The sequence below is a fragment of the Stegodyphus dumicola genome, chromosome X2, assembly GCF_044657685.1.
Source record: "Stegodyphus dumicola isolate Sdum_Otavi_A_Nest chromosome X2, ASM4465768v1".
NCBI lineage: Eukaryota > Metazoa > Arthropoda > Arachnida > Araneae > Eresidae > Stegodyphus > Stegodyphus dumicola.
Genome location: NC_140781.1, coordinates 184,426,940 through 184,440,677, shown reverse-complemented (window position 1 = coordinate 184,440,677; position 13,738 = coordinate 184,426,940). Strand labels below are relative to the sequence as shown.

At 32.1% G+C, this 13,738-nt stretch overlaps 1 protein-coding gene across 1 annotated transcript in view; it reads left to right on the top strand.

Moving 5' to 3' along the window:
• Positions 1 to 6,148: 6,148 nt before the first annotated feature.
• LOC118187999 (A-type potassium channel modulatory protein KCNIP1-like) overlaps positions 6,149 to 13,738 on the top strand; it is a 305,037-nt gene continuing 297,447 nt past the window's right edge. The window contains exon 1 of the mRNA XM_035358325.2: positions 6,149 to 6,496. The gene's annotated coding sequence lies outside the window, so the exon portion shown is untranslated. The remainder of the gene's footprint in view (positions 6,497 to 13,738) is intronic.

The window sequence follows — 13,738 nt, the reverse complement described above, 5'->3', positions numbered from 1 at the left end:
AACGTTAAGGGGCCAACTCTGTTAGAATTTTGATAGCTTAGGCTATATCTCTTTAGCTAAGATTAGTTTAGTTTAATTCTTAGTTTCTTAAGTTCAAGCCCAAGTGTCGGCTTTATTGTACAACTCCAAGACGGAGTTTTGTTAAACTTTATTTGGAATAATAAAGGGTTATTTTATCCTTCTATCTTGTTGTTTCCTGTCACACGAACTCAAGCGATTATTTGCTAATCAGTTCTTAAGATTCTTCACTTCCAACAGCAACTTAGAATTAATTACACAGTGGAAAATCCTACATACTATTAAATTAAACGCCAAAAATTAGTTATTACAATAATTGCTTCATACTGAAAAATGAATTAGCTTGTAGATTTGAAAAAAAAAAATAAATACGCTGGTAGTTTTTTAAGATTACTATTACAAGAGAAAAAAAACAATTAAGCGATTATGTAAATATTTTAGCTGTTATATTAAAGATAGTTTGATTACTACATATAAATAAGCTATTATTTTGCAATACAATAAGCATAAACATTCATTTTCAGCACATTTAGCTGTTACAGCAAAACTGAAAAACACATTTGCATTTCTCCATGCACGCAGTATCATCTGTTCAATTTTAATAATTGAATGTATATCATTCAGATAATGAACAAATCTCATTTTTCATATTATTAACAATGTTTTATAGGTATCTAATATATTTTTAATTCAAAAATAATACATTTCTCACTGTAGTTCTGCTACAAAAGATTATTTTTTATTTTTAATATAAATTTTCGTTAGATGTTGTAATACATATTTTCAATCTGATTGAGGTTTGCACTTTTCATGATCATTAAATATAATATCAGTTTTTCCTCTTTGAAACAGCTTGTTTGTGCAACCTGATCTATGATATGGGACATTTTTTCCTGAAAGGCTCAACTATTGAGGTGTTATAATGGCCCATATGGAATTAAATATCTGTTGAGCATCGAATAGTAATCATATGATCCATTCGTTGATTGATTATGACAACGGCAGATTTTCAATCTTATTCAAGACACGATTATATGAGCAGTGCAACTCCTCCGCATCTTCTAAAAAGTCTTGTGTTTCTGGTAGAAATCACGCCAGCAGTATGTGTTACCGTTAGCACCAGTTATGTTGAATTTTCGTTTTCATCTGCGAAAACAACCGCTTTCCTTTTAGCTGAATTCGTCGTTATAGAATTTTCTTTTTTAACCTTTCAGATTTTTTTTTAAATTGTACTATCATTTTAATAATATTTATTATGTTCATTCAGCCTAAAAGTATTAGCAGTTGTTGTGCTTGATATTTGGATGGGCACAGAAGGAGAATTTTGCCACGAGGAAATATATTTTTGCCGATTCTAGATGAAACGCTGTTCTTATGCTTCTCTCTTATAGCTGATTCTCTTCCTATCCTTTTTTCTGAGAAATTGTCTTTCGGTTTTCTATAGTTTGTACAGCTTGATTAATTTAGCAGTTTACTTATAAGATTTATTTTCCTTTTACCAAGAATGTTTCTGCAATTTCTTGTTCTTTCTGTATTCCTAGATACTTAAAGGCAATACTCCATTTACAGGAAGCTAACGATTCAAGATAAAGATGTAAGCAAGAATTTGCGGGTGACATTGTTTTTAACATTTGTGTTGTTTTATTTTTAAAATGTAAAGAAATAAAATGATATCTGTTTATTGTTTATTAGAGTATTATTTAATGATTTTTTGTTGATTCGTGACTTTTGTATTAGGTATTTGATATTAGGTGCTAATAAACAAATTAAAATATTAGTGATATACTTTGAATTTTTTTGAAGAGTGTATATAGATACATGGAGCAAACCTGCAAATAAAAGATGAAGTAAAATCGTTTCCCACCTAAACGTGATTTCAGGTTTTTAAAGTAACTGTACTGGCCCTCAAGAAAAATATGTATTTAGATATCATTATCTTCCTCTAATAATAATTGGATGAATTTTTTCTTTCAAACTGGAGGTAGGTAATGTCTTTCCATGATGACGTCGATCGCTTGTGTAAGAGAATAATCAACTAACAAAATACTTCCGAAAGCAGGAAGCTAAATCAGAATCAATGAACTTACAATAAACCGTTGCAGATAGAACTCATATGAAGGATTTCATTCTGAGAGCAGAAAAGGTATTAGAGGGCTATGCATTTTCATACTTTAGTTCCAAGATGATTGGGATAACCTGAGGTAGTAAAACAATAAAATGCGTTTTGTATCGCAGACTGTTAACTTTTAAGTTGATACTTTTTGCTGATTCTAAGAATAAGTATTTAGATGGACAAATATACGGAGACCAAGCTTTTCTGATTAGCATTCAGTATTTTTATCGATAAGAAAAGTACTCATCTTATTTAAAATTTTGGCTGGAATTTTAAATAACGAGAATATATCTTTTTTTCTACATTATGATTTGTTTCCTATGAAATGCACATTCAGAAAATCACATTTACGTTTCTGCAAAGTGATTCTATTCTTTAAGTATGTATTATGCAAATATAATTTATTATTGGTAAAGATATGCACTGAATTTCAAAATATCCGGGCTAATTAATGAAAGTTACGCACAGATAGCAAAAACATTGCCTCGCAGAACTGAAATTAATGCAAGAGTATCGCAAAAAGTGAATGTTTTAGAAGCTTTCAAACGAAAGACATACAGTACATAGTTCAAACTAGTATCGAATTAAAATCATAATAAAGTTTACCGCAGTTATCAACTGAAAAAAAAATCTATTATTTTTTTATTGTTAGCCATGTTAAAATTATTTCATACAGTACGGAAAGAACTCGCCAAATACATTCGTGTGTAAAATTAAGGAAACTTGTAAATTATGTGAGTTTTTACAAAAAGAACCAGAAGTTCTTGCCGAAGAATTGTGAAAATATTCAGAGACGAATACGTAAGCGTACACGAGCGTGCCTGTGGAGCTGTGATTGTGGAGTAATGTGAGCACAGAACGTGTTTTCGGCGATTCGCTGTGCTCGTACCCCTTCTCGACATTCACCGTATTTCTTACAAGAGTTGGGTAAATTTTATAAGGTATCAGGTAATGTGAGTAGCCACGAACCTGTGGATGACGAAATGAGATGGAGAATTGTTCGCAGAGTGGAGCCAGACTAATCAAGCGCAGGCAGATACAGAGTTTAATGTAATGCCCAGTGTCGTCTGCAATTTGTGGAAACAGTTTCAGGATACTGAATTCATGTCGACAAGACCTGAATAAAGTCGGCCAAGGTTCACAACGACAAATGACGATCCTCTTTTGGCATCGCGACGAAACAGAACTTTTACAACTTCACAGTTCTCAGCTGAGATGTATGCTGCTCCTGTTGCGGGATCCGGATAATACCCGAATAGTCTGTGTAAACCACTTGGGTGTCCGAATCCTGCTCGCAATTGTCAATCAATTGTATGCTGCCACTGAAACGCGAGTTTCATGGTCTACAGTTTCTAGAAGGCTGCATGAGATAGGGCTTTATGCCAAAAGACCCGCTGTTTGCGCCCCGCTCACTGCAACACATAAAAGAGCGAGTTTAGCAGGTGCAGACAACAAGTATCTTGGACCGGACTTTGTGGAGCACTGTGTGTTTTACAGATGAGTCGAGATTCAGCTTGGACACTGATTCTCGGTGTATCTGTATCTGGAGAGAGAGTGAAATACGATATTATTCCTCTCTCATCAGAGAAAAGTATCATCAGGGAGGCGTAATCGTTTGAACAGGCATTTTGTTAGACGTTTGCATACCTCTGCATGCGTTTGCCAAAGGATGCTTGCTGTGAGATATAAAAAAATGTTAGATTCTCTATGATCTAATTTTCAGGGGTACAATTGGTCCTGGGTTCCTACTAGTGGACGACAACGCTAGACAGTATAGGGTCAGATGGTCTACGATTATCCGAAAAATGAGGCTATTCTCCGCATGAATTGGCCAGCCAGATCTCCTGAAGCATGTCTGGGACTCTCTTGGTAGGTTAATTTCATCTATTCATCCTCCTCCGAGAACCACCGCAGGGTTGAAAACTTCTTACTAAATGAAAATTTTGTATAAAATTTGACATTTCAGAACTAGCCAGTATTTTCCCCCTTATTTGAAGCATGGTAATCTTCGTATCAAATATCATGCCTCAAAGAATAGTTGCAAGATACTAAACCGTACTCATAGGGTTTAAATTGAATACCACTTTCGAAGAACTGAAATATAACTTAAAGTTAATCGTAATGTCAGTACAATTCGTCTAAAAATCTTTCGATGGAAGGGCAGAAAGGAACATATTCTTTTTATTCATGTTGAATCTTTTATGAATCGCGTCAAGAGAAAAGAGAACCAAGCCAAAGTATAACTTAAAATTAGTCAAAACAACAACCTTGTAGTTTGGCGTATATTTTAATTGAAACTCTACTGATTTCGAAAGCGAACAAGCAGAAATTGCTTTCTGCTAATCTGTATTTGTTCGCTCACGGAATTGATAGAGTTTCAATCAAAATCTAAGCCAAACACAAGGTTGATGTTTTGCCTAATATAAAATTTTATTTTGGCGTGTTTCGCTTCTATCTTGATGTTTTGCTACCAACTGGTTTCGAGAAAGTTCTTCCAGTTTCATTTGTTTGCCCATTTGAGCCATTTTGCTTTTTGGATTGCTTTTTCACATTGTTGCTGGATCTCTTCATTTTTGAAAAAATAATTTTGCTTTTGATGAAGAGGAACCTGACCTGTTCGACTTCGAAATCACCAGAGTTTCAATAATAAATCTGCGAGAAACACTAGGTTGTTCTTTTGCCTAATTTTAAGTCATAGTTATGTTTCCTAGAAGCAGATGAGAATTCACCTTTTCCGCTTTTATAAAACATATTTACATAATTACATTAAAAATGCTTAAAAGTTATTTTTTAAATGACGTTATGCTTTTGCATGAACATTATTCTATGAAAATTTGATTGGATGAATGTTTATAGCTTTAGGTTTATCGAAGATGAAAACATTAAAAATGAGCAATGCCGTCATTGAGATTTAAACTGCGGACTTCCAGATGCTAGCCGGTAGTGCTTCAACTACATTATCAAGACACACCTTATTAAGGAGGGAGAAAATAGCTTACACTTTAATTACTAAACACAAGATGTGATATGTTATGTTAACCACAAGCTGTCTTCTTTTGGTATAGAACATTTTCGCTTCAGGTTTACTTCTCATTATAAAATGGGTTCTTTCACAAATTAATTACCACTAAATCTAATTTCAGCTAACCATTTTCTTTTGCTCTCTTTTTTTTAAGTTCCCTTATTGCTGTTGGGCCAACTATAGTTTTTATTTCCATTTCAATAATCATTTAGTTTCCGAATTTAGTCTCTGTGCTAGATGCTTTACGCAAATAAACGAAATTTTTATTTTACTAGTTTTTCCATAATACCAATTTGGGCCCACTTTTTTCGGGTAAAGAAAGTTTTTGAGTTCCCTTTTATAAAGTGCTTTTAAGTTTCATGAAAATTTCAGCTGTCGAGTTAAAATTCGTGATTTTAGAAAATGAAGAACAGATTTTGCACCATGCAGCGCCTAGGGAGGAAACCGAAATTCATCTTTATTTAATACAGTCACATTGACAGAATTCCGAAAGTATGAAGAAAAAATATTTCTGCGCAATTCCGAACGCCTGGAAAAATCAATACGTAAATTTCTAGACTCCTCAACATGTCAAAACACAAAACATGTGCCCCATAAAAATCAAATTTTTTCACTATGCGCAGCTTACTATCCTAGGCATACTTTTTAAAAGACAAACCACTAACTTATTTTAGATATTTCTTACCTTACATCATGTATTAGGTCCAGTTCTTTTTTGCATTTATGTTAATACCGCTTTTTAAAAACTTTTTGTAATCTAATTTTGAAGAAAAGAGTACGCTTTAGTGAAAAGTGAAGTGGACTTCTGTCTCACTCCGTTAATTAACAAAAGCTTCCCGCTAAGTTCACATTTTCGTATTTTTTCTGCTTGAATATTGTGCCCCCCGTCTCTTGATTCCTGAACCACCAGGGGAGGAAGAATTTGAAGCATAGCGCCCTCTGTTCCCCACTTAAGATACACACGCAGCTTCGAACGACGCTCATTCCTACGAGTAGTCAACTTCCCGTTGGCATGGCGATGTAGAAATCCCGAGGTTTTTGCTACCCAAACAGAACGCTCGAGATCCATGTGCAAGACATCCAATAAAGAGAAGCGAGAAGACCGAACGTGCGAGGAATGTTGAGACCCTCACTGCGAAATTTTGCAGCCGAGAGGTTTTCGACTGTGGACACCTGATGATCCTTTTGCATTAAGCTTTCATATTAAAAGCAAATCCAGTTCTTTCCTTTGCTTACGAATATTGGAAGTATAGACAGACAGTATAGACTATACAGTATAGACAGACATTCAAAGGAATATAAAAGATAAAGATCAAAACCTAAGACAAGAAAGGACACTAAAGGTAATTCAATATTTTTACCTTAATATTTGCAACATCCTTCATTAAGAAAGTCTTTAGTTATTACATCTCATTCCTTCAGTGCAGTTTATTATTTCTGAAAGTAAACTTCCATGCGAAATAATATTTTGAGGCTTTCTGAATTCTGGAAAGTTTAGGAAACCTTTTTTTATTTATTTGAAAAACAAAATAGCTTTTGCATCACATCTAAAAACTTAATTGAATGCTACATTAATGGTAATTAATGTAGTCTTAAACGTCTGACTTCAATGTCCATAACTCTTAAGTTTTAAAAAATATTTCAATTATTGCTTATTGTTAGATAAACTGTGTATTTTTTATTTCTTGCGTCAATCTTTAAGTTCATATACTTCAAGAAGAAGAAAGTTATCCATTTACCTTTTTGAAGTGTTATTTTCTGACTCTACGATATTTGCTGTGTTAACAATGTTTATATACTATGTTTGGAATATTTTTATTTAACGCTTTTGAAAGAAACCTGGTATAGTGATAATTATTTTAAGAATGTGGGTTTTGGGAATACAGATATATTTAATCACCTATCAACTCTATAACATCTTACATAACTTACAACTCTATAACAACTCATAACTCTATAACATCTTACATAACTTACAACTCTATAACAACTCATAACTCTATAACATCTTACATAACTTACAACTCTATAACAACTCATAACTCTATAACATTTTACAACCGAAATTCATCTCAGAATTTCTCATAGCGAAAATATCTTAGCGCTCTTATCTAAGAAATAGCTCATAGCGTGAAAGATTTCAGCTGTGTTCAAACGCATCTCAACATAACGCAGTACAATATTCTATTTATGTTCTTTGTAAATAATTTTAACTCATTTAATTTGAAAAAGATATAACAAGAATGCTGCGACCTTCAACTATATGCAGAAATGCAATGTCAGTCTTCCGTTAAAAATTCAAAATCGTATTCAACGAAACAACTTAAATGTGCAATACTGTCTACGCACCATAGAAAAGCTTACAAAACTTTTCGGCACATTTGAATCAAAAAACCAGTTTCTAAACACAGAAAAATATTTATCAGCAAAAACCCAGAAATCATTATAGTATTTGAAGCAATATAAAATCATCGTTTGGATACGTAACTTCAGAGAATTATTGAAAATAGTAACAAAAGGAGCAAATTAAACTATTTTTTTTTCACTACCGCATACAATCATCATCACTCTCAAATGTTAAAAACTATGCGTCTTTTGCTTTTTGAAATACCAAGTTTCAAATTCTCGTTTAACCATTTAACTGAATAAGTTATAATACTCTGACATACATGCGCTTTCGATTTAACCAATTCAGTATATGGAATCTGAAAAAGGTTCTTAATCCTGAGGCGATTTCAAATGTAATTATTTGTTTAAGAAATTGCTACACCGTACTTCAAGAAACTGGAATTAGGATATTTCTGTACACCAGTTTTCAGAAACCGAAATTGTTTTAAAAATGTGCTTAGTTATTAGCTCTGCAAGCAACACACAAAAGAAATACTTAATGGATATGACTAATGATGATAAGGTACAACTATCTTCCAAGAGAAAAATGAAACATTAACATTTTTCATGATTCACCATTCCAAACGTTTGCTCATGATTTATAAAGCAATTTTCTTATCATTACTGATGAAATTTTATGGAATTATCTGATACTATATTTGCACACAGTTATTTTTGATAGATAAATATATGGAGAAATTAATGTAAGTATGTATTAATATAGGTGAACAGAGACCTCTGCATAATACCACAGGTTAGTAAGTAATAAAATACGGATATTTATGCACTTTTGAATAAAAATAAAAAGTTTACATTGGACGGAAATTACAATTTGCAGTCTGTAAAAACAACTGTGACCGGAGAAATGTAATGAAAACTGGCATAATCTGTCTCAAAAAAGTTATGTGTAGCTCTTAAATGAAAGAAAGATGTAATTAATTGTCTTTTAAGTTTTTCATTTCACATCACGATAAAAAGTTAAGTTTTGATTATTTGTTTTAAATAATTTTAAACAATTGGTATTCAATGAATGTTGAAGAAGCCTGTCTCATAAATATAAATAAGTGTGTGTTAGAAATTCAAGTCAAAACTTGAATGTTTTAGTTATTGAAATATTATAATGTTCATTAGATACAATCTTTATAGTTAAAACTTAACAAAATCTACTAAGTTTGTATTCAGTTGGAGAGCATTAAATAGAATTTCTTTCCATTCTTCGTAACAGAAAACCTTGCAATCTTATCAATGCCGCATCGACTACCGATGCTGATTATGCTAATTGTGCTAGTAAATTTTATATAAAGTTTAAATCCAAAAAGCTCAAAAGTCATTAATAGATACATTTTGCCTTATGTACTACCGCATGGCTCTGCTGAAAAACATCACTCTTTCTCCTCCTGGCTTTAAAAACCGTGATTAAATTGAATGCTCATTGGGTGAATGATTACCATAATCATTATTGTTTCTAATCAAATGAAGAAAGCACAAATCCCAACTAATCTTTATTTTTGTTAAAAATTACGCCAAAATGTAATCTTAAACTTACGTAGACTTAGAAAAAATCTGTGTCGATATCTCCTCAAAATTGGTAACGTTTTATTCAAAATCTAGGACAACCTAAGATTACTTTTTTACCTAATTTTAAATTTTATATTGGCGTTTTTCTTTGCCAATTCCTTCAGAATAAAGACCTTTCACTTTTTGTTTTTCATTTTTCGTATTAAGACCATCTAGATGATCCATCTAAATTGCATTCTTTTTCTCGGCTACCTTAACAGTAAGTTTTCAGGAATCAGGCTATGGAGTTTTACGTTTAGCTCATTTCAAGCGATCAGGTTTATGACGAAGGGTCGTAGTATGCTGGTTCTCGAAATTACTATTCCGTCATTTGTCAATTTAAATCTGCCTTTTTAAGGGCAATTTCATTGGAAATGTAATGGCGTAGACAAATCTCTGACATTAAGACTTTTTGATACATTGGTAAACCTCACTACCCACTCCGGGACTTTAAACTCTTAACTTTTGTTTTAATTAAAAATATCGATAACTTTATCCAAAAGATTTTATGTTGCTGAGTAAATTTCGCTTTTTAAAAAAATATTATTTCCTTTCACTGAGAACTATTTTCCAGGTACTGCACTACATTTAATAATTTAAATTATCGTTTAAAGTGGAATCGCGACGATTCAAAATTAATTAGGATTATTTTCTGGCGTTGCATGTAGATGTGATAATAATTCTGTCCTTATATTTATATGATACTTTTTGGGCTCTATTTTAATTATTTTTTCAATAAATAATTGCAAAATTCCTCTCAGTTTTAACGAAAAATAAAATTTTTCTAACCAACATCAAACAGCCCACTACTCTTTGAATTGCTTCAAATAAAAGTAATCAACAAGATGGTTTTATATTCCCGGAATGTACCGTAATTTACCAATAAAAATCTTACCAATAATAAATTGCTTTTTTACTGCTTTTTAAGCAATGAAATTCTGCTTTCAAAGCCAAATAAAAATATTAGGTTGTTTGTGTTCTCGGATGTATTTCTTCAATCATGTGCAAGAGCTGTTCAAAGAGAATTTTAAATATGATCATTAGCCTCAACATCTTTTTATCCAATGTTGTAAGTATGGTGTAAGTATGGTGTAAGCAATGTATCCAATGTTGTAAGCAAATGAGACTTTCATTCTGTTTTTGCTTTTTCACCTTTTGTATATTGCATAGTATAAATATAGTTATTGTCTATAGATAATGTGAGACTAAAATATACGCTTGAAGGGTATTTAGAAGAGGCACATTCTGCAAGAGAACATATTGACCAGAACTAAGAGTGAAAAGTTTTGATGCAATTTTATATATTCAGAAATGCAACTTCATTACTACTTTATTGCTTATTCTTATAGTTTTTCGTTAAATATTTATAGGAAAGTTTTTGCACTCTCGGTGAAAAATAAATGATTGCTAAATAAAGTCAATATTATTTTTCAATGTATAGAATGTAGAATTGATCTCGAAAGCTCAAAATAATTCATTTGTGATACAAGTAAAGATACCAGATGCATGAAGCAAATGCATAAATATGTCCAAACTTATAGATCACAATCCTAATGTTATGCAAGCTTCATAAACAGACAACACTACATGCAGTCGCCCCGATACTGATTCCTATTTTGGGTTATTTCCTTAATAATTGCTAACAGCAGGAATAATTCATGTAATATGCTGCAGGAATTAATAACACTAAAGACTATTCTAAACAACTCGGCATCATATCTTAATCAGTGTGATTAAGATTTTGTTAAATAAAGCAGCAATACCATTAAGTAACCCAGAAGCAAATATTGTATTGCTGTAGCTATCATTACTAATTCTTATAACTAAAACCTGAATTATGTAGACTATGAGATTTTGCTGCTATATTTGTAAATGAAAACAAGTTATTTGTAACAGATAACACTATTGAAGGAAAACAAATTACTAGATTTGCAACATGTTACTTCAGAACATTGTTCAACTGCTTTCGATGAACATTAATTGTACTGTGTAACATAAGAACATGCAAATTAAGCATATTATAAAATCTGAAATCTTATCAGTAACCAACAGGTTTATAGCGTATTTATGAGGCCCATATCTCATTAACTGCGCCATAAACGTGTTGCTAATTTGTACATCTTCAAGTTTCACTTAAACGTATCTTTTCTAGACTTTATAAAAACAAAGCGAAATGAACGGTTCAAATCAAATTGTGAATGGAGATAGGGAAACTCTCTAAAAGCAGATATTAGTTAATATTATGAAATAAAAAACATGAGATAAGAATAGCAAAAATTCGGATGAGCTTTTTCAGAAAATTATTTCCAGGAAGTTTTGACAGCTCTTTGAAAAAATAAGTATGTTTTGATTGGAAAGGTAATATAAGTAATACATATGCACTGTTAATTTTAGCACTTTAATAGCAGACAATAGTTTTGCTAAAGCGTCTTTTGGTGACAAAATTCAACCTTAGTTTTCATAAATAATAAATTCATAAATTAGACATTCTGCAGAATATTGTTGGGAAAAGAAGTTTGAATTATATTCTATTGAAATAAGAGTGCGTATTTCTAAAACTAAATTTAAACATAATGTTGAATTTTTATTTAATTTTAAAATACATGCTGGAGATGAATTAGATAAAAGCATTTGTTATTTCCAATCTTACTTGTCTAACAAAGGTCAGTACAAGTCCACGACATTCATTGGGGCAATGCGCTTGTCGCTGGCAATGAGCCTGAGGAGTACTATTAGGTGATAGCGTGACTTTCCTTCGCCTCTCCCTCCCCCCCTCAATTTTGAGAAAGAGTGTTCCGAGCGGACGGGTCCGAGGGTCTCCTCACTTCTTCTCCTACTAACAATTTCTTGAGAGGACTTTCCGCCCGCCGCATATGTAGAGGACACCTATGGCACACAGACACTATACATTTACAAACGTCCATGCCTTTTCCGGGATTCGATGCCGGGCCCTTCGGTACGGCAGTCAGCATCCCTAACCACTGTCCCATTGGACGGCTGATAATAGCATTTTAATCGGCAATTAGACATGATGAAGTATCAACAATTATTTTCATAAAAACTAGATTTCATCCATGCAAATTGTATCAATATGTGATTTTGTACCCGTTAAGGTGCGCCTTACATCGAGAAAAGAAGATGAATTGAAACTTCACTCAAACGTATGATTTTTTTCCTCCGAATATTTTACTTTTATGCAAAAGGCAATTGATACCAAGTGTTACGCTATCAATAAACTTCTTACCCTCAAGGAATGTTCAGAATCGAAGATTTCATATCTAACCTAGAAAAATTGAGATAAACGATGCACATTCCTATTTATTAATATTAAAATATGCTTCCGAGAAAGATATATTTATGAAAAGTGAAGTTTTCTTTGAGATTTGAATTTTTAAGAAGAATTCTGTCATTTCCTCTTTCTCATTGAATTTCTCTGTATTTCCAAAAGTCTCTTTGAAGGAGATTCTACCTTTTATCTTGAATGTCATAGCGAATTAATCTTTTCGTACTATTCGGAGACTAGTTTCTTCTTCAGTATTCTAATTCAAAATTCTGGCATTAATTTGTTGCTAATAAAGATCTTTTCAGAACTGTTAATTACACGCACCTGCCAATAATTCGTTAATTTTTAGGGTATTATCTTATTTGTTTAAAACGTTTCGAAGTATCTTCAGTGTCAAGGACAAAATATCATTTCCATATTCAAAGAAGCATTCGTAACTAACTTCAAATTGCACATCCTTTTATTCAGTTTATTAGTTCAGCAACAGAAAGGGCGTACATGTTAAAAATATTATTTAAGACGAAGCTGTTGAGAAAAACCGAGGCAGAAATTTTCAACCCATATAACGCAATAAACTGCTAAGCCTCATAATGTTTTTAATAGCATTTGACACAAATTAAAATTTAGGTAGGATAAATAATAAATATGAGTAGGAATGAGAAAGAAATAAAAGTAGAAAGCTATATAAGCAATAATAAATGAAAATTTGAAACATAAGTACTTTCAATAGAAAAAATATATACGAATACGTTATTTGTTGGATACATTTCACACATGAGATAAATATTTGTTTCTGTGAATGGTGGCTTACAAAACGTTTGAGTTTAACCAAAAAAGACTTTACACAGATCCATGAAAATATTAAACGGATACATAACGAAAATATGATTAAGAAAATACTTCAATAAGAAAGAATTCAGACAAAGAAAATCTCTTTCTGCTTTAGGCTGATTGATTTAACTCACGCAAAGAACGCCAGGGCCATCTCAACAAAAGGGAAATGATGCTTTCGAGAATGACTTTATGGAGAGTTCTACTTTCGAAAACCCCATGCAGAGAAATACAACAATAGCCAACGTTAAAATGTGAAAACATTGTTTCTTTTCAAATTATAACGAACTTTATATCTGAGCTTTTTAATAAGTGTGGGGATAAATAATTAAGTAATAGTTATAATCGATTCTGATTGACAAAAATAGCTCTTTTAGTTCCTTGCTTCGATTACTGTTTTTTATTTTTTACATAAATGCACAAACATCTAACTAAAACACAAAAACAAAGTTGAGGGTGTTTTGTCCTAAATAATCAAATGTTGAGCTAGTACTTTGAATGGTTCTGATTCTTCAAAGTCAAGGAA